Source organism: Lissotriton helveticus, chromosome 11, assembly GCF_964261635.1.
Source record: "Lissotriton helveticus chromosome 11, aLisHel1.1, whole genome shotgun sequence".
Taxonomy (NCBI): domain Eukaryota; kingdom Metazoa; phylum Chordata; class Amphibia; order Caudata; family Salamandridae; genus Lissotriton; species Lissotriton helveticus.
The window spans coordinates 1,035,550,893-1,035,578,008 of record NC_136072.1 but is presented as its reverse complement, the minus strand read 5'-3'; the positions used below and the strand labels follow the sequence as shown (position 1 = coordinate 1,035,578,008).

Below are 27,116 nucleotides of genomic sequence, written 5' to 3'. Positions count from 1 at the left end.
TGTAATGTCTATTAAGAGGTAATTCATTCAGTATTCGGAGAGCACACCCACGAAGCATATTCTGTCGAACTGTACAAATTCTGGCCCCATATATGCCAATGCCTGTGACTTGTGGAGGTTTCTACATTTGGTTTCTGATTCACACCCTACAGGTGGTGTTCTAGGAAATCGGTGACTCAAATAGGTACCCTGGTGCACGCCTATTATCCCTGCCCCTACATAAGCAGACTGTCTTTACATTGAATAATCCACAATTGTAGTTCTGAAAACCTTTATCCCTGTAAAAAAGAAAAGAAATCCCCACCTCCTAAAAAGAGATCTATATGAGTGACTTTCTCGCATGTACTGCACAATACAGGCCTACTTGAAGGAGGTGTAAATGTACAAGCTCATGGAGTTTGACTAAAGATATTGTAAATGTTTGTAAATACCTATAAGGTCTGAGTGCATCTAGACTTCGAAGCTGGTCCTGAAAAGAAGCGACCACCAAGCTGGGTGTTGCTTTATCAGCGAATTATTAACAGGAGAAGTGCAGACTAATAAGGCACATATGCAATGCCTACCAGAGGGATAGTTGAGCTAAGACAATTAAGTGCCTTAAATGCAGTCAGTGCCATCTTTTGCAGTTGCAAAAGGTACACTAAAAGAAGAGAAGAATGAAGATAAATCTTAAGACTAAAATGCTGAGGACTATGGCACAGAAAGGTCCGACGGAAGGGCATTCAGTGTGGTGCAGCTGGGAAAATGCTGAACCTTTGACAATGATGGCTAGCCAGAAAACCTGTTGGAAGCCAAAGCAATGGTAGCACTGTAGAACACGAGAACTAGTGGTAAACTGGTTTAAGTAACCATGCACAAGTCGAAGCAACAGCAATATCCCTACTTATCTTCTGCTGAAAGGGTTTACTCATGATGAGCATCTGTATTGAGTCCTACATAACAGAACTTGAGCTTTGACTCTTTCAGATCCAATAGATGCTCAGAATTTCAGGAAGCTAATGCCAGATTTATTGATACTGCTGAGTTGATTATCTACCAGAGGGAGATCTTGTGTCTGGTGCAACTGCATAATTATTGCGACAAAACTATATGTATCAATAGTTTAAACTATATGTTGGATCTAGCACAAGGTCATGAAGTCCGGGAGATAGAGGAATTAGAAATGGCAGAGGGGTCTGGAACAAAGTACACGAACCCCCGGTTTCAAAATTGAGTTTTTACGTTGGCACTTGTACAACTTTAAAGGATGGATCATCAGCACACTATTATGTCATATAGAGTGTGAACTCTGGTGAGACGCGGATAACCACTGTTTCCAGAATATTATTTGTTAAAGGTTTTTATGGCAGATGGGAATATTTGCAAAACTTAATTTAAGTACTAAAAAGGGGCTGGGAAGGGAAACATTTATCAACGGATTTATACTGTATGAAAGCAAACTGGCCATGCATCTATCATCCAGAGTGAACATAATGAATAGTTGCCCACAACAACAAAGTGCCCCGCCATCGGACACCTCTAGTATTTTGGACACTGCCATCCAGGACTGTAACAAAATAGTACATATGTTGCCAGTGTCTGGCCCACTTATAGATTCCTAGCCACAAAGTAGAACATATTTGCAAGGAAATTTAGCAATTTGCCAACAATGGTAGCTGATCAGTTAAGGAGGCTTGTTTGAGAAAGGGATTGAGGACTTCATTCTTCAAACTTGTACAAAAACTACAAAATATATTAAAAATTGGCAAATAAGTTAACCTGAAGGCTTTAAAAATAAGTTGCCATACATGCAAATGTGGCCTAGTTAGAGAAAAACGTACACGGTGTCAATGAGTAGAACTTAAATGGTAAATCCTGAGTAGAGTGAGATTATGTAAGTGTTATAAGACAAAAGCTCAGTGCATGCAAGTTTGACAGGAATTTGTGGTGATCCCAGAGAAAGAGGAAATACACCCATCAACATAGTAAAATCTCACCTCGTTTAGGTGGAATGTGGCAAAACAGGAATTCCACTCAAGTATGGCAGGGCTTGGATCCATGAGCCATTGAAAGCCCAAGGAATACTGGGAATGTGTTTTTCATGCACCCTAGTTACTACTAAGAAGATTAATGCATTATTCTTTGCTGCCTTTCCTATTCTACTTTGGCACTTCAGAAAGACTGCCCTTTGCCATCCAGGCAGATGGGGGACCAGGCCTGGGTTTGCCTTCATACCTTCAGCTGCTCAATGAGAACTCCAGACCCACCAGGAAGATAACATGGTAATTGTTCCCACAAAATACAGGTTTAAATGTTGAGCTCATCTACATTAATCTCCCCTAAGATAAGATCCAAGGTTGCCACTGCCAGTATTTGCAATGTCCATATTTTTGAGGAAAATGTACATAACTTGCTGCCAATGCACTACGGCTAAATAGGTGGAAATGCGTTTATGAAGAGTTGTCTGTTTCGTCCAATGGCAGTTCCAAGGATCTTTCTATATATGTAAGGATTGTGGTGCATTACACTCAAAAAACTATCTTGGGTCAAGCCATACTCCATCGTAAGCTTAACCCTGGGTAGCTTTGGATATTAGCAGCAACGCTTAAATGCAGGAGCTAGTGGAAAGCATTTAGTCCAAATCACAAACAAGCATTAGTAACCATGAAGTTTAGAAAATTAATTAAACATCTAAAGAGTTGTGTTTGGCTACTCCGGCCTGCATTGGGTAAACAGTCCCAACAGGGAGAAGGTCTTAAGGGCCAATAAGGAGTTTTTGGATAATTATCTGGTCACTACTTCTGTCTGAAGTCCAATTCGACACTTTATGGAAGAACGCCATAGACTTCAATTAAGTGGTCCTCATGCTGAAGATACAGGATGCTGTAGGATGCTCTGGGGGCTGCGCAGTCAATGGGGGTTATTCCTGTGGTTATTACTCAGTCCGCGGTTGAGGTCGGGTGAGTTTGGCTACAGGGGTGGATGTCCCTCTTAGTCCTCTTTGGTCCAGCAGAATTCTAACTACTGGTCACAGGAGGGCCAGAGTCTTCCATTGGTGAAGGCTAGTGTCCGTATTGGGCAACCAATTTGCACTCTGACAGTTCTCTTCGGTCCGACAGACTTCGGTGCAACTTTTGAGTGCTGAGGACTGGTCGCCTTGGCTGCACGTTGGAGGTCAGCTGCGATTCAGTGATTGTGAGTAGGCTACTTCAGCTTTTACGGCTCTGGTGCTGAATAGGATGTCAGCAGACTGACTCTTGGAGTTCACATTTTCTATCTAGGGCTCTAAACTGCTTTTCCATGAGACAGGTGCCACAGACACGTTCCTCTTATCACTAGCCCAAAGAGCAGCAGGTGCAGTCTTGTGATTGATGCAGCCTCTCTTGCTAGGTCCAGGGGCCAACAGGGCAGTCCTGCGATCCTCTCAGCAGTCCAGATGTGATATGAGGTCTGGATGCCAGGGTTGCGATTTATGCTGAGAAAGTGCCCACAGGGGATGAAACATTCACTAGCCAATGGGCTACCAGATTCTCTCTTGCCTTATCACGACTTCCGGTTATGTGTGACATCTTAGCTATCCTAAAGTGTACTATTCTGCCCATTCCAAAGATGGCTGCACACCTCGCTTGGTGTGGTGAGATCAGTACCCCACCCGAGAGGTGTGGCTACCTGTGGGCTACACACCAACAGAAAAAACGGGTTGGTTGGTTTCCACCCTCTGTTCCCACTTCTAGCCTGTCTTCCTGAATAAAGGAGTAGCCCCTCTTGAGTGTGTTCTCCTTTTGCCCATCAAAGACGGCTTCTCCTTTGAAACTCGCCCTTTGGGTTAACACAGTGTGTGGCTTCCTGCGAGAGGAGGTAATGCCTCCCTCTAGGGCAGGCCTCTATTGTTTTTTATTTAGGAGTCATTTACACTCCTCCCCAGAAAGGCAGAAGGCTGTCTTTTAACCAGTATCTGTGAATGGCCACCGGAATAACTGGGCAACAGAAAGGCAACAGTAAAAACAATTTGTGTTTTTTTTTTAACCTTGGATCACATAAAAATATGTGTCCTACTTAATAATATATAGCACAATGCTTGGACTTGATAGGCCTTCTATAGGAGTGACTTCCATATATCCGTATGGAGGTGTGGGCATTGGCTTAAGTTTAAATGGCAAAGTTGAACAAGCAGTTGTAAAACTGCAGCTTCTAGTCTGCAGTGGTAGGATGGGAGCCGTATTGTGCTTTGTCACAATCTGTGCTGTACATGCGGGTGGCCACTTTAACTAACATGCCCTGGGTACTCCTGGTACCATATACTAGGGACAGATACGTACATTAACTTAAGCCAATTGAGGGTAACCAATTCAGCATACATTTTGTAAAGGGTTCGAACCCTGGCACTGAGGTCTACAGCATCAGTCCAAAACATTGGGGGTGATCCTGCAAAAAGAGCCATTTCCTTGCAATATACTACTAGTAACCCAATGCCCATGGATCTTTTCAGTTATAACATTGACCTGTGGGCTCCTTTTTTCATACCAACATACTTGATGCAGCCAGAAGCTCTATCAATCCTATTTACTGATCACAATCAACCGTTTTTTTTTTTTACTCCACAAGAAGGGCGACAAGGAAAGTTCTAGGTGCTATCAAAAACTCTTCCTTATGAATTCCATTGTTAAAGGGGCTGAAACGATTTTGGTGTTTAGAATTCAGGCTTGGAGTTTATCAAATTGGATTTCGGTTGAAACCAATGTGGATTTAGAGCTGATTTGGGTACAGTGGCCCAGCCCCCTACTCTGCAATTGCTTTCCAGAAAATATCTGCTCTTTGGAGTGGTAGGTCATTACATTTAGCCTTCATGGAACTTCGCTCGGCTTTTGACTCCGCTATTACACTAAAACATTGGTTTGTCTTACAATTTATAAGGTATGAATCCTGGCATTATTGATTTCTTGAATCAGTTACATTACAATCTCACTGCTGAAGTCCAATATTGGCCTGAGGGTGAGTGTTCTGAGATTTCAATTTGGCTAAAGATGTTTGTCTGGGGTGGTTCTTGGCATCCTCCTGTTCATTCTATATACAATTCAGCTCAATGGGTGTATCTGAAAGAAACAGGTTAGTATTAGATTCCTTACCTTAGAATATCCCCAGGCGTCAGTCTGGATCCGGAAACTTTTGCGTAGCAGTACCCCTGCGCGTCGGTAGGCGTCGTCTGCAGGCGTCCCCTGCGGCTCCGCGTCGTCGGCGTCGTGCGCCGTGATGACGTCGCTGGAGTATATAGACGCCGCCTCCGCGCGCTGACGTCAGTTCTTCTTTTTTCCGCGCCAGTTAGCGCAGATCCGAAGAGCAGTACTCCGGTCTTTTGACCAAGTGTTTGTTAACTTTAAATCTTTCTACGGTGCCGGTAGGATGCCTGGGTTTAAGAGTTGCGACGAGTGCGACCGCCTGATGTCGGTCACCGACCACCATCGACTCTGCCTCCGGTGTCTGGGCGCGGACCACAACGTGGAGTCCTGCGTCGACTGTCGGGCCTTGACTGGTAAAGCTAGGCGGGAGCGGTCCCGCAAGCTTCTCGAGCTCCGAGTGTCGGCCCCGCGTCGAGAGCGGTCCCGGTCCGGTCGGAGGTCGAGGGAGCGGTCGAGGGAACGATCGCGGAGCCGCCATGAGCGCTCCGGGAGTCGCCACCATTCCTCCGGTTCGTCAGGTAAGCATCACAAGAGGTCGGGGCGTCGTCATCGCACCCCCGACTCCCCCCGACGCCCGCGTGATGCGGCCGGGGGCTCGGGTGGCCCCACCCCCGCGGCCCCGCCGGCGCCGTCTACCCCATACCCGTCGGTCCCTGGGGAAGGCGCGTCGCGCGAGGAGATTGAGGAGTTCCTCATGGCTATGAGGGCGAGGTCTCCTCCGGCGGGGCCTACGGCGCCTGCGGGCCCGTCGGTCCCGTCTGGGGGCCCGAGCGGTTCGGGTGCTCCTGCCTCGACGCCGCCGGTGGCTCCGGCCCCGGCGCCGCTGGGCCCCTCAGGTTCGTCGCCGGCTGGTCTACCGGCCTCTCCGGCGTCGGTTCCTTTGGGCCAACCCGTGGTACCGCCTCCGCGCGGCGCAGTGACTCCGCCGTCGGTTCCGGCCGGCGTTGGGTCCCCGGCGCCGGCGCCGCGCCACCCCCATTCCCCCTCTGACTCCTGACGCGGAGTCGGACCGGCGTCGTCCGACGCCGGATCCGGCGCCGATGGGGCCCATTGACCCCGAAGTCTATATCGTCGACCCAGACTACGGCGATGAGGACGAGTATGGAGAGGGTTGGGAGGGGTCTGAGGACCCTTTATCCCGTGCCTGCCAGTATGATGTGGACTGGGTAGGTGACTTGGGTGATGCCAGTGGTCTGGACAAGTCGCCCAACACTGGGTTTGTCTCGCCGACCCCTGTGGCGTCTGAGGCGGGGGCTGCCTATTCGGTGGTCCTGCTGAGGGCTGCCAAGACCTTGGGCCTTGAGCTCCCCGTCGCTAAGGTCAAACCAAACATTCTGACCGAAGTGTTTAAACCGCAGTCATGCCCTCAGGAGCCTCTGCTGCCGTTTAATGAGGCTCTGACGGATGTCCTTTTGGGCACCTGGTCTAGGCCCGCTTCCGGTGCACCGGTTGACCGGAACGTTGCCAGGCGTCACCGTCCGTGTTCGGACGACCCTGCCTTCCTCTCCACCCATCCCTCCCCGGAGAGTCTGGTGATCCAGGCCTCCACTTCGCAGTCCGCATTTCCATCGGCCCCGCCCGATCGGGAATCAAAGCGGTATGACCAATTTGGGAAAAAGGTCTTTTCCTCTTTGAGCGCTGGACTGCGGTCTTGTAATACCGCATGCCTCTTGGGCCGCTACACCCACTCCCTGTGGGATACGGTCGCGGAGTGTTTGTCGCAATGCCCGCAGGAAGTGCGGGACAAGCTCAACCAGGCCTTGGTTGAGGGCCGGGATGCGGCGAGGTACTCGATCCGGTGTGGTCTTGACACGACCGACTCGCTGGGACGGGCTATGTCCACGACTGTGGCGATTCGGCGCCATGGTTGGCTGAGATCTGCCAACTTCTCACCGGACGTCCAGAATGCCCTCATGGACATGCCATTTGATGGCAGTCGCCTGTTTGGTGACAAGGCGGACCACGCGCAGGAGCGCTTCAAGGACTCCAGGGTCACGGCCAAGTCCTTGGGTCTTTCGACCCAGCGCCAGCAGACGGGTTCGTTTCGCCCCTTTCGTGGCCAAGGAAGGGGCGGTCCCACACGTGCTGCCAGCCACGCGCCGCAGAACGCTCCCCAGCGCGGTGGCGGCCGTGGATTCCGCCGTGGTGGCGGTAGAGGGCAGCGGCGAGGTCAGTCCACACCTCCCCCCGCTGCAGCCTCCAAGTCTTCCTAGTCCGAGCTTTCGGGCTCACGTGACGCCAGTGGGTGGCAGGGTTCGCCATCACCACTCCCGCTGGCGCGCGATTACATCGGACAGGTGGGTGCTGCAGCTCGTCCGAAGGGGCTACTCCCTCCCCTTCGAGTCCACTCCTCCAGCCATGCCACCGCAGAACCACCGTGTGTCGGGGGACCACTTGACACTTCTGCAGGAGGAAGTTACGGCCCTCTTGGCCAAGGGGGCCATCGAGCGCGTTCCTGGGCCAGAAATAGGGTGTGGTTGCTACTCCCACTACTTTCTGGTGCCCAAGAAGGACAAAGGAGGCAGGCCTGCGTCCTATCTTGGACCTACGGAACGTCAACGGCTTCCTCCGGAAGGAGAAGTTCAAGATGTTGACTTTGGCTCAGGTCTTGGCTGCTCTAGACCCACAAGACTGGATGGTAGCGTTGGACTTGCAGGATGCGTATTTTCACATCCCCGTCCTGCCGGCCCACCGGCGTTACCTGCGGTTCACGGTAGGCCACGAGCACTTTCAGTTTATCGTGCTCCCATTCGGCCTTACCAGCGCCCCACGGGTGTTCACGAAAGTGATGGCGGTGGTCGCAGCTCATCTGCGCCGGTTAGGGGTTTCAGTCTTCCCCTACCTCGACGACTGGTTGTTGAAGGCGGGCTCGCCCCAGACAGTCGTCCACCACCTCCAGATGACGGCAGACCTCCTGCACGAGCTGGGGTTTTCCATCAACGTGCCGAAATCACACCTGTGTCCCTCTCAAAAGCTCCTTTTCATCGGAGCGGTTCTCGACTCGGCGCAGTTTCGGGTTTATCCTCCGGAACGGCGGGTCCGGGATATTCAGGCTCTGATTCCCATCTTTCAGCCGTTATCCCGGGTTTCGGTCAGGTTGACGCTGCGGCTTCTGGGGCTGATGGCCTCCTGCATCCTTCTGGTGCATCACGCCAGATGGCGGATGCGGGCTCTGCAGTGGGACCTGAAGTTTCAGTGGGCCCAGCATCAGGGCAACCTGTCCGACCATGTCCTGATCTCGGAGGGCACTGCGAGACAGTTGCAGTGGTGGCTTACGGACCGCGATTGGGTCAGAGGCAGATCCCTCTCCCTTCCCCAACCGGAGCACGTAGTTGTGACGGACGCGTCCCTCCAGGGCTGGGGAGGCCACTTGGGAGAGGCAGAGATCAGAGGCATCTGGTCTCCGGCGGAGTCCCGGCTCCATATCAACATGTTGGAGCTGCGGGCGATTCGCCTAGCACTGAAGGCATTCCTCCCCTTTGTCAACGGGAGTGTAGTGCAGGTGTTCACGGACAACACCACCGCCATGTGGTACTGCAACAAACAGGGCGGTGTGGGGTCGTGGACCCTTTGCCCGGAGGCTCTGCGTCTCTGGCAATGGCTGGAACGTCAGGGCGTGACTCTGACGGTTCAACACCTGGCAGGTTCTCTGAACGCCAGGGCGGACGAACTCAGCCGTCGGTGCTCGGTGGATCACGAATGGCGTCTGAACTCGGACGTGGCGAGAGGCCTCTTTCAGCAATGGGGAGAGCCTTGGTTAGATCTATTCGCCACAGAAGAGAACGCGCAATGTCATCAGTTCTGCGCGTTGGAGTTTCCAAGACGGCACTCGCTCGGCGACGCCTTTCGGCGCGAGTGGAGTTGCGGTCTGTTGTACGCCTTTCCGCCTATACCACTTCTGCCCAGAGTGCTGAAGAAGATCAGGCGCGACCGGGCCCAAGTTATCCTTGTGGCTCCGGACTGGGCTCGAAGGTACTGGTATCCCGAGCTACTCAGCATGACAGTCGGTCCCTCGATCCGCCTGCCCCTTCAGGAGGACCTTCTGTCGCAGCAGCAGGGGACGGTCCTCCACCCGAACCTGTCCAGTCTCCACTTCCATGCTTGGAGATTGAGCGGCGACAGTTGAGGCCATTTGACTTGCCTCCTGAAGTCTGTGATGTAATTCTGGCAGCCAGGCGTCCCTCCACAAAGTCGGTATACGCCTGCCGGTGGAACAGATTTGTGGCATGGTGCACAGCAAAGGCTGTGGATCCCCTTTCTGCCCCTCTGTCTGAGGTTCTCCTCTTCCTTCTTTCCCTTGCCCAGCAGGGCTCTGCTCTGGGCACTATCAAGGGCTATCTTTCTGCCCTTTCCGCCTTCTTGAGGCTACCTGATCAGCCATCTTTATTCAAGTCCCCTATTGTGTTAAGATTCTTAAAGGGCATCACGCACATGTATCCACCTGCTCCGTTCGTGATGCCTCAGTGGGACTTGAACCTGGTTCTGACATTCCTGATGTGTGCTCCCTTTGAGCCCCTTCATTCCTGTCCTCTCCGTCTTCTCACTTTAAAGACGGCCTTCCTGGTTGCCATCACCTCTGCCAGGAGAGTGAGTGAGCTCCAGGCTCTTTCTGTTAAACCTCCTTTCCTGTCTGTTCATCCTGACAAGGTGGTTCTTCGGACTAGACCTTCTTTCCTGCCCAAGGTAGTCTCTGCTTTTCACATTGGGCAGTCCATCACCTTGCCCTCCTTCTTCCCGCCTCCGCATCCTTCAAAGGATGAAGAGCGGCTCCATCGTCTGGACCCAAAACGTGCGCTTTCATTTTACATGGATCGCACACGCCAGTTCCGGGTGGATGACCAACTGTTTGTTGGCTACGTGGGTGAGAAGAAGGGAAGGGCGGTACAGAAACGAACCATCTCTCGGTGGGTCGTCCTGTGCATCAAAGCATGCTACTCTTTGGCTCGGAAGGAGCCTCCTGTTGGGCTGAGGGCCCATTCCACTCGGGCTACGGCGGCTTCTACTGCCCTGGGCCGGGGAGTCCCCTTGCAGGACATTTGCCAGGCGGCTACGTGGGCCTCGCTGCACACCTTTGCGAGGCACTACTGCCTGGACAGTCAAGTCCGGAGGGACGGCTTCTTTGGCCGTTCGGTCCTCCAGGACTTTCTGGTGTAGGTTGTATTGGTTCGCAGACCCACCTCCGGGGTTGGTATTGCTGGGGTATCTATTCTAAGGTAAGGAATCTAATACTAACCTGTTTCTTTCAGATGAACAAGTTACTTACCTTCGGTAACGATATATCTGTAAGAAACAGTAGTTAGTATTAGATTCCTTACCGCCCCGCCCATCCTCCCCGTTCTGCGAACTGATACCTAGGGTTAAGGACATCCCTTTCAGGGCCCTAGTTTCAAATGGCACCAGTGTTAGTTCTCACATGGCTCTGCGTGTTCTGGCGCGGAAAAGCTGTGTGCAAAGAACTGACGTCAGCGCGCGGAGGCGGCGTCTATATACTCCAGCGACGTCATCACGGCGCACGACGCCGACGACGCGGAGCCGCAGGGGACGCCTGCAGACGACGCCTACCGACGCGCAGGGGTACTGCTACGCAAAAGTTTCCGGATCCAGACTGACGCCTGGGGATATTCTAAGGTAAGGAATCTAATACTAACTACTGTTTCTTACAGATATATCGTTACCGAAGGTAAGTAACTTGTTCTTTAGGGGGTGTTGTCAAGACACCCACATACTGAGCAGCAAAGCATCCCTTTTATATTATATGAAGATAATGGCCCGGGCCAAGCAGAGGCTACTGGGCTTCAACTGTGGGGGTTAAGGTAGTTTTGCCTTGATGCCCCAGGACCCATCCTACTATGGTTTTGCAAGTGTAACCCCTGTCACTGGAGACTATGGTAGCAATGGTGAGCCGCCACAGGCTTCTCAGGGAAGTAGTGTAGGTTTCCTCGAGCTCAGAAATCAAACGTAGCACTACAATTCTATAAAGGAGTGTCCAGCCCAGTGCTCATCTTTATAAGAAGATGCAGTGCTTTAATAAGCACTTGAATGCAATGCAACACTCTAATGTAACTGTGACAGGCGCAGCGCCACAGTAACCAAATGCAATTTAGTGTTGCTGGAGGCTCTCCATGCACATGCAGTGCTTCACATCTCCCGTCTTTCTCCCTAACTGCTCCCTAATCAAGGCTCTCCCCTGGATTTAGTTGTTTCCTGCCAGGAGAGAATTGGGTCAGACCAATACAGCGGTCCAGTTGATCAAACTCCTTGATCCTCTCTTCTGGGTGCCTCAGAGACACCTGTGACATCGCCTTGTTGCTTCTGGTCTGATATTCCTCCTATTGGGTTGTCGGGCTCCTCCGTTGTGGAGAAGTGTGGCTCAATGGTTAGAGCGGCAGACCCTGATGCAGAGGTCTGGCCCGGGACCAGGGTTCAATTCCCGCCTCGGCGGGTCTTGGGCTCAATTTCCTCGGACCTGATAATTCTCGCCTCTGTGCCTATTCTAATCATGGGTCCCACTCTGCAACTCTGGGCAATAGCTTGCTTAATCTCCACAACGGCCCCAACAGCGCTGTGATGCCTGGCTTCACCTTGGGGGTGCCCAGGAGTGGACATTTCACTGGGAAAAGCCAGGAAGGGTTCCACAGCGGTGTGCGTTACAGCGCCAGGACACCCCATTTGGGGTATAAGTGCGCTTTACAAGTACAAATTTCATTTCCATTTCATATCCTTCTCTGCATGTCTGAGGCAGGCTTCTAGATGCTTCAGGATAATAACACAGCTCTTCCAGCAAGAGATCCAGACCTAAGGTAATGTCTTCTCACCCATGGCAGACTTATTGTCGCTGACTACAATCCTCCTTACACAATAGTCCTCAGAGTACTCTGTGGAGCACTCTCTTCCTTGGCCACAGAGCAATTGGAAATGGAGCAACAATTGGGGTTAAACTTTTATAAACCAACATCCGATAGGAGATGTGATTCCACCATCTGCGACTGTAGGGCCAATTCATGATGGTGGTTCTTTCAAGTTGCCTTTCCAGACTGGTCTCAAGGCACATCTTTTGTGTAGACTGACGTTTCTCACAGCAGCACCTACAACAGAGGCGCTATGAGTTTGCTGCACCTGACTGTCTTTCTCTGATTACTCCTTCAGTTAGTTGATGACAGGGAGCAGGCCTCTCCCAAAGGTTTCCTAAGCTTGCACAATAGAGTGCAGTCCCACCCTCCCACCCACTCTACCATCCACAAAAATAGTAGTTCCTCATAAAAACTAAGCATCACTGCTTCCTAATTAAATTTCTAAAGGAGCTTAGTCTCCGCTCCCTTCACTTCGGTGTCTAGGTTTCTTCCCACCAGCTTCAGTAATGTGAGTAATACCCTTCCGCTGTCAGGTAAAACAGCCTCTATCTTGTGCAAAGGCCTGGCCATGGATATCCGAACGGAATTTGTGGACCTCCATTACTCTGGCTCGCTTGCACACACTAGGCATGCATCAGGCATGCTACATACATTAACATACACCACACACGCTCAATGAACTGGGTATGTGTACAGAAATGAGACTTTACAAGAGTGGACCAATGAGCTTTCTAAGTCATTGACACAGATAATGAATATTGGAAAAGCCAATAGGTATCTCATTTTGTAATGTGAGTGCCAAGCAATTTCATTTGGCAATATTTGTTCTCAAAAAGTATGAGAAAAAACAATTTTACAATACCATAGAAAAAGTTAACATATATTTTAAGGTATTTCAAAACTGTACAATGAATGGAATATTTTAAATCTTTATATGGCCTTCTTTCTTTTTCAGATACTTTACTTTTTTATTAATCTCTGAACATAATTTTTGAAAAAGAAAGTGTCAGAGGAAAATGCTTACCAATGCCTAATTAACTTTCCACAGGACTCAGAAATGGAACATGGTCCAACCATTTGGTTCTCTGCAGTATACCAAGGAGCATATTTATGCGCCTCTAGGAGAAGGGACATTTACTTTTCATCATACTAAGTGCGACTTCTGCCTCAAATGCAGGTGATTTAAGATCCGCAGCCAGCTCTTCACCCAACTCCTTAGAGTCCTTTGTGGGCCAGCATATTTGCAATCCTGTATGGAATGAAAGTGATAGAACAAAAACAGCCCTTAAAGTCTGCTCTTTATTTATACCCGGCAAAAATATACTTGTTGCTTTGCGTTTACAGACCAGCTAAGATGCTAAGAAGGATGGGGAGGTAAACTGAGAGCTTTGATTTTCACAACCTACCAAAAATCGGCTTGCTACCTACAGTTTGAGAAACTCTGCTTTACAGGAATAGTTTTCCTTGGTCACTCGATAAGGGCACACTTGGTTCACTCAACCAGGTCTAAGGAAAGGTCGAAGATCTACCCATGTAAGAGGCCTAGACTTCTGCACACACCCAGGATTAGTGTGACACCATGGCCAATCAAGTAAAAGTACCAGACATAGGCAATCTGCACTCAGGGGAGGGGAACATACCTGTACACCATGGAGGGGACTTTACGTCCCAACACCGTCCTTAAATCTAGAACTGCTAATGAGCTCAAAATCCAGATAAACTGTTTTGTGACTTATATGTACGATTTGAACGTAGCCACCAATTTATCTAAAACTTCACCCGAACTATGAGGATTAAATCTACTAGTTCTAAAACATTTTTTTTTATTAGAGGTCTTGTTTCGAAGAAAGTTTCAACTTGCTCTTATTTAGGTGCACCATTCAACAACCCTGATTGGCTTACTTTTGTAGTTTAGGAATCTTAAATTCACTCAGTCACTGGGGGCAGTTTTACATGTTGTTAGCCACCTAGATAGAGAACATACCTCTACATCATATTGGGTCTAAATTTAATAGTAAATGAATCCCTGCTGCCTTTTATGTGCAGGAGGTCGGGGTACTTACTATAGGTGCTTCCAGCGTGCAAGTAAAAGAAAATAGATTTTGTAGGTCCCTGTTGGGCTTAATCAAAGACACATTACAATGTATTTGCCAAGAGGAACCGGGATTAAGGAACCTGGAAGACAAAATTAAAGTTGGTACGTCTTGTTTTATGGATCTCAGTCTGTGCCTATTCTGTTGCAGCTTTGAATCAGCAGATTACTCAAGACTCCATAATCTGGGATGCCAATGATAAGATGTATAGTTCAGTTATATTAAGGAAACATGCCATGATTTAGACTGCACTGAACTATTTGCGCCCCCCCAACCCCTTCAACATTTTTGAAAATCGACGAGTCCTGGATCAAAATAAGGTTTCTAGAGTGGATACGTTTACTAACGGAGAACTTAAGGCATTGGGCTATAAAGCATAAAATCATTGCCAAAGTCAATAGCTTTCATAGGTGAGACCTATTGGCTTTGCCCATGCTTATTTAATCATGGCCATCAAATTGAGATTTGCTGCTTATGATCAGCTGTAAATATAAATACATTTGGTGCTATACTATTGATGCGTAACATTTTATTATCGTTGTGTTTGTTACTGGGGAGACGTTTCCGCTGGGGCAGGCCGTGACTTGTTTACCAAACTTGAGCATTCTTCATGTAGAGCACAATTTCTGAATAGCCCTACATGGTTGTAGGAAATGTTCTTGACTATCGCTCCTGTTACTTGAATGTTCGCCCAACCAACTGCCTGATTTTTGGTCTGGCACAGCCTTAGATCTATGGATTATAATAATAATAATAATAATAAAGGGGTTTATAAAGCGCCTGGTGACGCCATCCCGGCGTATCCCCGCGCTGTGGAGCGAGAGTCAAGAGAGCAGAAACATCCATCCCTAGAGGGCAAACAGATGTGTTTTTAAAAGCTTCCGGAACATAGTTTCAGTATTGGCTAGTCTGATCACAGCTGGAAGGCTGTTCCATTGGGTGGCTGCCAACACCCGAAAGGAGCGGCCTCCCATCCTGGCCCTTCTTACACGAGGAACTGTAAGAAGACCCATACCCATAGAGCGAAGTGCTCTTTTGGGCAGGTAGGGGATAGCTAAGTCCTTCAAGTACTCTGGCGCTTTTGCAGAAGTTATCCTGTAACAGAAAAGGAGAGCTTTAAAGAGGATTCTTTTCTTTATAGGAAGCCAGTGAAGGGCAGCCAAAATAGGCTTGGATGCCGTTCTTTTGGGGAGTCTGAGGACTAAACGGGCCGCCGTATTTTGCAGCACTTGCAATCTTCTCAGGTTCTTCTCCGTAGTTCCTAATAGCAGCACATTCGCATAGTCAACACGAGATGTGACCAACGCTTGGGTCATGATGCGTCTGGCCTCAAGTGGCAGTAGGTCCAGAGTGCGGTTTAGGGTCTTCATAACCCCAAAGCATTTCCCCACCAGTTTGTCAACATGACTCTCAAAAGAGAGTTTAGGATCAACCCAGACCCCCAAGTTCTTAGCCTCACTGCACGGGATGGGCAGAGAGCCAAGACAAGGCGGCCACCATTCCTGAGTCCAGCTCGCCCCATCTCCCCCTATCACTAAAACCTCCGTTTTAGCCCCATTGAGCTTCAGGCAGTGTTGATTCATCCAGCCAGCAAGCTCCTGCATGCAGGTTTTAAAATTGGCCGCTGCTAACGTGGGTGACTGTGACAGGGAGATGAGCAGCTGCGTGTCATCGGCATAAGATACTAGATCTATGCCGTATGACTGAACTACAGCTGCCAATGGAGCCATGTACAGGTTGAACAGGGTGGGACTCAGGGCCGAGCCCTGAGGCACCCCCTGTTCTAAGGCTACGCTGTTGGAAAGGAACATACCTCTCTGAACCTGGAAACTGCGGTCCGAGAGGAAGTCCTTGAGCCATCCCAATGCTGCCTTGGTAACCCCAGCACTGCTCAGACACCGTAGCAAGGTGGAATGTGCCACGGTGTCAAACGCAGCGCTGAGGTCTAGCATAATGAGTGCCATAGTGTTACCCTCATCAGCTCCGATCCGTAGAGTTTCGGTTGCTCTCAGCAGGGCAGTCTCCGTGGAATAGTTCTTTCGAAAACCGGACTGAGAGCTATGAAACATATTGTTCGACTCTAAGTGCTCCATAAGCTGAGTGTTTACCAGTTTTTCCGTCACTTTCGCCAAGTAAGGTAAAAGGGAGATTGGACGGAGATTTTCCAGTATATCCTGGCTTATATTTGATTTCTTTTTTATCGGCAAAACTATGGCTTTCTTCCAGTCTCCTGGAAGGGCGGCCGAGGAGAAAGACAGTTGGATAATATGTCTGAACAGAGGCTCTAGCACTTCTAGACTGGCATTGAGTATTTTGGGGGGGGGCCGGATCACGGGGGGGCCTGATTTAACACTTTTGCATACAGTAACCAATGTTTCCGCAGAGGGAACCTGAAAACTCCTCCCAACGAACTCCCTGGGTCAGTCAGTCTTGTGCGTCTAAGCTCAACTTGGATGTGCATATTGGTTTATTAAGGAGTGGAAACTCACTTTTGAAATAAGCAGTTTACTCACATGTAATATTACTCTGGAATTGCCTGAAATTACATAGTGAGATGTGTTCCTTTGGTGAGAGGTGGACATTCCAGGGTGCAGTTGGCATGAAGTTTGTGCACACCCATAGAAGTGAGTTTGTAGGTATTCACACAATTGCTCTCTGGAAACGTTTGGGAGCAGGGCGAAATACATTTCCAGGGTGGGAATGGGTAGGGGAGCACCAACACAATTTGTGGATATAGAAAAACAACATACTACCGGGGCATGCCTGATTTACAATGTGTTAAATTGTGTATGTAGACAAGCGTTGCCTTTAGCATAAATGGGAGTTCTCGAAAGCTTTCCAGGAGTACTCTTGGCAACCTTGGCTAATTCAAGACATTAAAAAAGGTAGGCTTCTTCTTGATTTTGTTATGCTCTTTGTTGCTTTTCCAGTTCAGATTCCTTGCCTTTCATCCACGTATCCAGTTACTGGCTCGGACACCAAGCCAACTCCCCTCTGACCCTAATTTTTCCTCTCACATCACCTTTCTGTCATCTCCCTCTCTCTCATTTCAAAGCCGCAAGCCGGAGTTAGGACTCTGTCACTTATGTTAGCTTGTTTTATGGCTTTTCTGTTACGGGTTTCTAGCCACTACATTTTTCTTCATAAATAAATTTCTGTCAAGGGGCGAGCGTGATTTTCATTTCAGCTGCTGAGGTCTGAGAGGGTATATCTTTGTCTTCCTTTTCTTTCTCCATTTTCTCTCTTGTTCTGGTTCAGAGTCTGTTGACAATAACTCCTAGTCCTCAAAAATGAGGACCGGTGGGGACCGCCACCAGCATGGGCATCCGCAGAAATATTTCATGGGGGGGGGGCAACATTTTAACTTCATCACCATCCTCCGACATGATTGAGCACAAGTATTCGATACATTAAAAAAAATCTAATAAAACAAAGAGCTTAAATAAACAAAGAAACCCATAGGGGGAAGAGAAAAATCTTGTGAGGCGCCACAGCAGACGACCTGGCAACTACAATAAAACAGAGGGAAAAACTAAAAAAAAAAAAAACATTTTAAATGAGGTTGATGCGGTTCTAGAGCATGGGTATTCACAAACTTTCTCTCAGGGGCCAAATTTAAAGTGTGGTTTGTGGCCGAGGGCTGCACCGGTGGAGGCGGGGTCAGTGGGGGAGGGGGGAGAGGCTAGAGCAACAAAAAAACTATGACCATGAGGTTGAACACAGGTCCCTGCAGTGGACGCCTTCGTCCACTTAGCCACCAGACCCGGCATACACACTTCTTTCTTTCTCTCTCTCTCTCTCTCTCTCTCTCTCTCTCTCTCTCTCTCTCTCTCTCTCTGTCTGTCTGTCTGTCTGTCTCTCTGTCTCCCTCCCTCTCTCTCTCTGTCTCCCTCCCTCTCTCTATCTCTGTCTCCCTCCCTCTCCCTGTCCCCCTCTGTCTCTCACTCTGTCTGTCTGTCTATCTCTCTCTCCCTTGCTCTTTCTCTGTCTCCCTCCCTCTCTCTGTCTGTCTCCCTCCCTCTCTCTCCCTCTGTCTGCCTCCCTCTGTCTCCCTCCCTCCCTCTGTCGGTCTCTCTCCCTCTTTCTGTCTACCTCCCTCTGTCGCCCTCCTCCCTCTGTCTGTCTCCCTCTGTCTGTCTCCCTCTGTCTGTCTCCCTTTGTCTGTCGCCCTCTGTCTGTCTTCCTCCCTCTGTCTCCCTCCCTCTGTCTCCCTCTCTCTCTCTCCCTGTCTCCCTTTCTGTCTCACTGTATCCCTCCCTCTCTCTCTATCTCTCTCTCTCCCTCCCTCTCTCTCTCCCTCCCTCTGTCTCACTCACTGTCTGTCTATCTCGCTCTCTCTCCCTGTCTCCCTCCCTCTCTCCCCCTCTCTCTCCCTCCCTCATTTTCTCTCCCTCCCTCTGTCTGTCTCTCTCCCTCTGTCTACCTCCCTCTGTCTGTCTCCCTCTGTCTGTCTCCTTCTGTCTGTCTCCCTCTGTCTGTCTCCCTCTGTCTGTCGCCCTTTGTCTGTCGCCCTCTGTCTGTCTGTCTCCCTCTGTCTCCCTCCCTCCCTCTGTCTCCTCTCTGTCTCTGTCTCCCTCCCTTTGTCTCCCTCCCTTTGTCTCCCTCCCTTTGTCTCCCTCCCTTTGTCTCCCTCCCTTTGTCTCCCTCCCTCTGTATCCCTCCCTCTGTATCCCTCCCTCTGATTGTCTCACTCTGTCGGTTGCCCTCTGTCTGTTGCCCTCTGTCTGTCTCCCTCTCTGTCTCCCTCTGTCACCCTCTGTTCCCTCCCTCTCTCCCTCCGTCTCCCTCTATGTCTCTCTGTCTCTGTCTGTCTTAGTATCTGCCCCTATCTGTCTGTCCCTGTCTCTGCCTCTATCTGTTTGTCTCTATCTATCCCTGTTTCCCTCTCTCTGTCTCCCTCTCTGACTCTGTCTGTCTCTGCGTGTCTTCCCCAGTCCCTGTCTCTGCCTCCATCTGTCTCTGTCTCCCTCCCTCCCTCTCTGTCTCCCTCTAACTCTCGCTCTCCCTCGCTCTCTCTCTGTCTCCCTCCGTATCCCTCTGTCTCACTCAATCTGTCTGTCTCCCTCTCTCTCTGTCTCCCTCTCTCTGTCTCTCTCCCTCCCTCCCTGTCTCCCTCCCTCAGTCTCTGTTCCTCAGCCTCCCTCCCTCTGCCTCCCTCCCGCTGCCTCCCTCCTGCTGCCTCCCTCCCTCTGTCTCCATCTCTCTGTCTTCCTCTCTCTCTGTCTCCCTCTCTCTCTGTCTCCGTCTTTCCCTCTCTTTCTGTCTCCCTCCCTCCGTTTGTCTCTGTCTGTCTCTCTCAATCTGTCTCCCTCCCTCTGTTACCCCCCTACCTCTGTCTGTCGCCCTCTGTCTTCCTCCTTCTGTCTCCCACCCTCTCTCTCTCTCTCTTCCTCTTCTATCTGTCTCCCTCTCTCTCTGTCTCCCTCTGTCTGTCTCTGTCTCCCTCCCTTGGTCTCCTTCCCTCGGTCTCCCTTCCTCTGTCTCCCTCCCTCTGTCTCCTTCCCTCTCTCCCTCTGTCTCCCGCCCTATCTGTCTCCCTCTCTCTCTGTCTCCCTCTGTCTGTCTTTGTCTCTTTCCCTTGGTCTCCCTCCCTCTGTCTCCCTCCCTCTGTCTCCCTCCCTCTGTCTCCCTCCCTCTGTCTCCCTCCCTCTCTCCCTCCCTGGCTCCCTCCCTGTCTCCCTCCCTCTGTCTCCCTCTCTCTCGGTCTCCCTCTGTCTCCCTCTTTCTGTCTCCCTCTTTCTGTCTCCCTCTCTCTTGGTCTCCCTCTCTCTTGGTCTCCCTCTCTCTGTCTCCCTCTCTCTGTCTCCCTCTCTCTCTGTCTCCCTCTTTTTCCCTCTCTCTCTGTCTCCCTCCCTCTGTCTGTCTCTGTCTGTATCCCACCCTGTATCTCCCTCTATCTGTCTCCCTCCCTCTGTCGCCCCTTCCCTCTGTCTCCCTCTGTCTGTCGCCCTCTGTCTCCCTCCGTCTCCTTCCCTCATTGTGTTTATCTATAATTATGTCCCCCCCTCTCGCCTCTTTTCCTATCTTCTCTCGTCAACCATTTCTCCCTCTTTCCTCTACCCTCTCCATTTGTCTCTACTCCCCACTATGTCTCTTATTTTTCCTTTTGGCTCTGTCTCTCTCTTTATCTCTCCTCTGCTCTTACGTATCCCTTGGCTACAACATGGAGGAGAAATTACATTTTTCACTACAACGTTGTCAAAATCGAATGTTCATTTTTTTTCCATTTTTAGTCATATTGTTCTTTAAATGTAGTTATTTCAGTCCTTAGTGTTTTTTGCAGAGTTTTTTTCACTGTTAGCTGTATACAGCATTCTCCCCATTGCACAAACGGATGGAATTTCATAATAAAGTTTCAATTTCAATCCGGTCTGTCACTTCACAGTTTTTAAACTAAGACTGTTTGCACTAACCCCTCTCCCCAAACGCCCCCACCAGTGCCCTGTAGCTTTTTATCTGATTGTTGTGGCCTGCTGTGAGAGACTAAAGCTCCCGTCCCCTGCCTAAGACTTGCTAATTGTGCTGCTCACCTCCTGAGGCCTGGGATGGGCGGAGATGCTCCATGCTGTGCCTCCTCTGCTCGCCCATTGTCATTCTGCCCATGACAATGGACCGGCCTCACTCTGTGACCTGCTGAGAGTCACACTCGGCGCTGTAGCAACCTTTCAGGTAGGAAAATCGGCCCAGGTATGTGGGCCCCATCCTTTAGAACCGGGCCTGAATCCAGGGGGGGGCAAGCGCCCCCTCTTGCCCCCCCCTGCGGACGCCCAGCACAAATTACTCTATACAGCCCGGCAGGGAAAAAAGGGCAACATACGAACATTTAGGTTGTCCCTTAAATGAGGCAGAAGTTAATATTGCGGCAGATCGGCTTCCCCTTCAGTTGCAGTCAGGGAAGCTGACCAGGGTTGTATGACGGAACAACGCAGGTAAAAACATTGCATGCCTTTACAACACATTTTTTACCCTTCATTTTTTTAAGCACTCATATGCTTTTACCTTGCATGCTATTACCACATATTTTTAGTCTAACTAAGCTAAATATTAGTAAGATAAGTTTTTTATATATATATATATATATATATATATATATATATATATATATATATATATATATAGAGGGGTGTGTATATTCTTGCCCCTTTGCCTTTGTGATCTTTCCTCTTGTTGCCTCTTTCATTTTTCTCTTACTCTTGCCTGTTTTTCTGTTATTTTTTCCTGTTTTCTTCCCCTCACTTGCCTTTATGCCTTGTCCCCTTTTCCCGCTGCTCCTGCCCCCGCGGCCCCTCCCGCACTTTTCCGCTCCTGCCTCTCTGCTGTCCCGCCCTCCCCGGCCCCTACTTAATGGCGCCCGCTGGCGCACCAAAGGCAAGCCCGTCTGCAGTCCGACCAGTGCCAGGGACCCTGGTCCTCCAACCACCCACCGCTAGAACTCAGCTAAACTCTATGCACTCAACCCCAAGAGAAACAAAAACTGCCAGCTGTTGCGCTGAACACCACCCAGGGCCAGTTCTTCTGCCGACACTGCTGCTCCACCTTCATCCACCTCCCGACCCCCACCGCCAGACGCCAGCGAGCCCAAACCCCTGATCTACATTCTCCTCAACGTACGCTCCCTGCAGACACGCAGTAGAAATCTGGGACCTCCTCAACACCCTCTCACCCGACGTCGCCTTCCTCACAGAGACCTGGCCAACGCCAGCGCCGCACCCGACATCGCAACCGCCATCCCGATTAGTACAAGATCCAGAGAAAGGACTGACCCAACCACCCTGGAGGTGGACTCTCCATCGTACACAAAACTCACTACAGCCAGCACAAACCACTCCTCATCCCCCATGGCACACCTCCACTTTCAGATTCAGATCAACCCCAGAACGACGAAACGCGGCACCCTTGCCTACAGATCTCCCGGACCATGTGCCACGTTCACCACTGCCATTGCAGACCTCATCGTGGCCCCACACCCTCTTAGCCACAGACTTCGGAGACCTGAACTTCCACCTCGACAACCTCAGTGACCCCAGCTCCACCGCTCTCCTGGACAACCTTGCCATCATCAGGCTGAGACAGCTCGTCGCCACTCCCACCCACAAGGCAGAACACATCCTCGACCCCATCTTCGCAGAGTAAACAACATTTGCTTCAGCCACACCACGCAACCCCTCTGGACTGACCCCCACTGCGTCCACTTCTTCTCGAAACCAACCGCATACAAGCCTACTCCATGCAGGAACTGGAGCAAGATCACTGAAGAGCACCTCAACTCCACCCTCAACCCCGCTCCTCCACCTACCACGACCCACGCCAACTCTGCAGCCAGTGAACTCCACAGATGGTTCACCGCCTGCGCAAATACACTTGCCCCCTTAAGAAATCTGACAGACAACAGACCATGAAAGCCACCTGGTTCAACACCGACCTCCGAGAATCCAAGCGCACGTGCTAGTGACTCGAGAAAGCTTGGAGGAACAGCAAAACCCCAGAAGCACATACCACCTATAAGACCACCATGGCAGAACATCACCAACTCATAAGAACCACGAAGAACTTCATCCAGGACAGAATCCTCTCCAACTCCAGCAACTCTTCAGCATCATAGAGGAATTCCCCAAACCCACTAGTGAATCCTCGGACGTCTCTCCCTCCCAGGACCTCTGCAACAAACTCTGCTCCTATTTCTATCACAAGATCAGGACTCTCTAGACAACTTCGACAAACGGAACCAAGACACCAACACTACACCCACCACCGGCAACGCCACCCAGCCTACCATCACCACCTGGACCCCTGCCACCACCGAAGACACCGCTAAGACCATGAGAAGCATACACTGTGGATCCCCCACAGATCCCTGCCCACTGCACATCTTCCACAGAGCCACCTCCGCTATAGCTCCCGAACTACGACGTCCTATCAAATGCACCCTCCAAACAGGCACCTTACCTGGCGACTGGAAATGCGCAGAACTCAAGCCCCTCCTCAAGAAGCCCTCCTCAGACCCAACGGACCTCAAAAACTACAGACCCATCGCTCTCCTCTGCTTCGCAGCCAAAGTCACAGAGAAGATCGCCAACAACCAGCTCACGAAATTCACCGAATCAGCTCGATCCTCGACACCTCCCAATCAGGATTCCGCAGCAACCAAAGCACCGAGACCCCCCTCCTGGTCGCCACTGACAACATCCGCGCCCTTCTTGACCAAGGCCACACGGCTGCACTCATCCTTCAAGACCTCTCAGCAGCCTTCGATACAGTCTCCCACCGCACACAAACCACCAGACCCCACGACGCCAGCATAGACTGGATCCGCTCCTTCCTCACTGGCCAAACTCAAAGAATAAGAGTCCCGCCCTTCCTTTCCGAACCCACAGAGATCAGCAGTGGAGTACCCCAAGGATCCTCACTCAGCCCAAGGCTCTTCAACATCTACATGCCCCCCCTCGCCACCATCGTCTGAAAACACGTACTCGGCATAGTATCCTACGCCGATGACACCCAGCTCATCCTCTCCCTCACCAACGAACCGGTCAGTACCAGACACAGTTTCCAGGAAGGAATGAAAGACATCACATCCTGGATGAGCAGCTTCCTAAAGCTCAACTCGGAGAAAACGGAAGTCCTCGTCCTCGGATCCAGCCCCTCCGCATGGGACAACACCTGGTGTCCCATCGCCCTCAGCAACCCTCCCACACCCACGGACCATGCCCACAACCTCTGCATCATACTCCACTCCTCCCTCATCATGAACCGACAGGTCAACGCTGTATCTTCCACTTGCTTCAACATCCTGCGCATCCTCTGCAAGACCTTCAAATGGATCCCCCCGAATCCAGAAAGACCTCCACCCACGCACTCATTACCAGCAGACTGGACTACGAGAACGTCCTCTACACCGGAATCAACAGATCTCTACTCCTCAAACTCCAAGCCATCCAGAATGCCGCATCCAGACTCGTCCTTGGCATCCCACGACAAGACCACATTACTCAGCACCTACTAGACATCTACTGGCTCCCCGTCAAAAAGAGTGACCTTCAAGCTGCTCACTCACACCTACAAATCCCTCCACAACACAAGACCCCAATACCTCAACAAAAGAATTTCCTTCTACGCACCCAAGAGAAACCTCTGCTCCGCCGACCTTGCCCTGGCCGAAATCCCGCGCATCTGCAGAGCCAGAACGGGAGGAAGAGCCTACTTCTACATTGCGGCCAAGACCTGGAACAAACTCCCCCCTCAGTATTAGACGGACCCCCCACACTGTAGGCTTTCAGGAAGAGCCTCAAGACCCTGCTCTTCGTGTGAGACGTAGCTGCTCGAACTCTTCCCCCACCCCCCAGCACCTTGAGGCCCTTGGGGGTGAGTAGTGCGCTTCACAAACCCCTGATTGAGATTGATATATATATATATATATATATATATATATATATATATATATATATATATATATATATATATTTTTTTTTTTTTTTTTTTCATTTCATAAATCTTTATTTCGGTAATTTATCACCATAAAAGATATTGAAGCATTTCATTAAAAATTATTAAAACATTAAAACATTGCAACAACCAGCGGAGTCCATAAGAAAAATTCATTGGTACAAGGTATCACAGTTTTACTTCGGTAAAGTTCAGAGACCGGCCTTGAGGCATTGCCTTCTCAGAGACCACATTGAACCTAGGTATTTAGCCACGGCAAAAACAATGTGGTCCGTCAGGTCAGTTTTAAGCACTCTGAATGCGGCCAGGCACTCCGCAAACCCCAAATTCCTGCATACAGGAACAATCCATTTCTTACGAATCGCGCTATAAGCCGGGCAGAAAAAAATTATGTGCAGCTCAGATTCATTGGCCACTCTGCAAGCCGGGCATAGGCTAACGGCGGATTCGCTCCACTTGCTAGTAAGGGCTCGAAGTGGGAGAGTCCCGTACCTCCATTGCAAGTAGAGTTTCCTGAGTAAGGCAGGGTATAATTTGTCCAAGGTTGGTTCAAAGCTGTAGATGTCCTTGATACGTAAAAATGACTCCGTGAGTGTCCCAGGGTTTGGTCGACGACAGAGTGCCGCTATTTTGCTGTCGTAGTAAACCTTTGCCAGCCTCTTTTTGGGAATTAATGGGCAGGTGGATAAGGGGTCAGACCAAAGGGTCAGTAGGCCTAGACCCTCCAACTCAGTTTTGATGAATTTAAGCCATTTGATTTTCCCTGCATTAGGCATAGCAAGCACCTCCTGGAGCCCCTGCCTATAACTAATCAGTTCTGGAACCGCCCACAACCTACGCCAATAAACCAAGGGACGCAATGCCAGATCTTCATCGAGAGGTCTCATCCCCAAATCTAACCTTAATGGGACAAGAGGCGTGCTGGGGGAAGTGCTACCACCCGCCTGATGAACTTGTTCTCCTCTTTCACCAGGTCTGGAGAAACTGCATGGCCCCAGAGCTCACTACCGTACATGGCAGCCCCCCTTGCCTGTGCCCTGTAGATCTGGAGAGGTGGACCGACGGGTTGGATGGATGACCTATTTTTTCCCACGAGCTTCATAATCCCACCCGAGTACTGTACCAATTTGAGTAGTGCTTTCTCTTGGTGTGGGCACCAGGACATTTTCTCATTTAGCGTAACTCCAAGGTACTCGAAGGTTCGCACCCTTTCGATTCTACTTGGCCCGATGTGGGGACTAGAGCGGAATTTTGGTGGGGGATTAAAGACCATAAATTTGGTCTTTAGAGTGTTAATTTCTAGACCATGTTCCCCGCAAAAATCCACAAAACCATTAAGAACACGCTGGATCCCCATCGGAGACTTTGAAAGCAGCAGGGTGTCGTCAGCGAACATAATCGCCGGCACCCTGCTGCCTGCCAGCTTAGGAGCATCAGAGTTATCAACCCCATTCAGGTGGGAGATTACCCTGTTCACGTAGAGGCAGAACAGGGTCGGTGCAAGCACACAGCCCTGCCTTACTTCCCTGTCAACGGGGAACCTGTTCGATAGGGCCCCCTCCTTGCCGCACCTTACCTGTGCAAAATTGGCAGTGTGGAGACGGATAATCATCTCCAGCAAGTCCTTAGGGACCCCCAATTTGGCCAACACCTCCCAGAGTTTTCTGCGGGGAACCAGGTCGAAGGCCGCCCTTAGGTCCACGAATACAGTGTAGAGGCTGCCACCCTCCAACTGTACCGTTTTCCAAAAAATAAGGGCCAGCCGAAAGACCTGGTCTATGGAGGAGACCTTCCTTCTGAACCCCGCTTGATATGGGCTCAGAATGTCATATTCCGTCATCCAATCCGACAGACAATCCAGAATTAGCCTAGTAAAAAGCTTCTGGGAAACGTCTATCAGACTTATTGGCCTGTAGTTGGCTGGGAGCAGAGGCGAGCCCTTCTTAAATATGGGCACTATCTCTGCCCCCAGCCAAGTTGGGGGGATCGTCATGCCATTCAAGATCGCATTGAACAGCACCCTAAGATACGCGGCCCAGATCTTAACTTCGTGCCTGAAGAGGTCACTGGGGAGCTTGTCTAAGCCTGGCGCCTTTTCCGCAGCAAGGCCCATAATCGCCATAATGAGCTCCTCCAGAGTAAACCCATCCATAGGGGATATACATTCAGTGGGTTGGACCATTGCTACTTCGGGTAGGTTCCCCAGTTGGTCCAAATCGGCCGCGCTGTACAGGGTTTTAAAGTGGTCCTCCCACACAGCAGATGCAATATTTGCGTCTACTGCCGCAATAGGTTCAGCAGAACCATGCTTGACGATCTGCCAAAATTTCCGGGCATCTCGTAGTGCGGGGCAGCCGTTATTTCAGACCAGTTGTCATGGTCCCATTCCATTTTGGCATTGCGAAGGAGAAGCTTGTAGGCCAGCCGCTTTTCCCTGATCATACTGGGGGTTTCCCGAATTTTGAGGGACTCCAAAAGATCGGCCTTTGCTCTCCTGCAAGAAGAATTGAACCATGAGGCTCTTCTCCCCTTGGCCTTTTTCGTCCTAGCCACAGGGTTCAGTACTTCTGCTA

The 27,116-nt window shown here is 50.3% G+C and overlaps 1 protein-coding gene across 3 annotated transcripts in view; it reads left to right on the top strand.

Annotated features, from left to right (window-relative positions):
* The window catches only part of SH2B3 (SH2B adaptor protein 3), a 515,189-nt gene that overhangs the window by 213,745 nt on the left and 274,328 nt on the right, over nt 1-27,116 (top strand). The window lies entirely within an intron of this gene.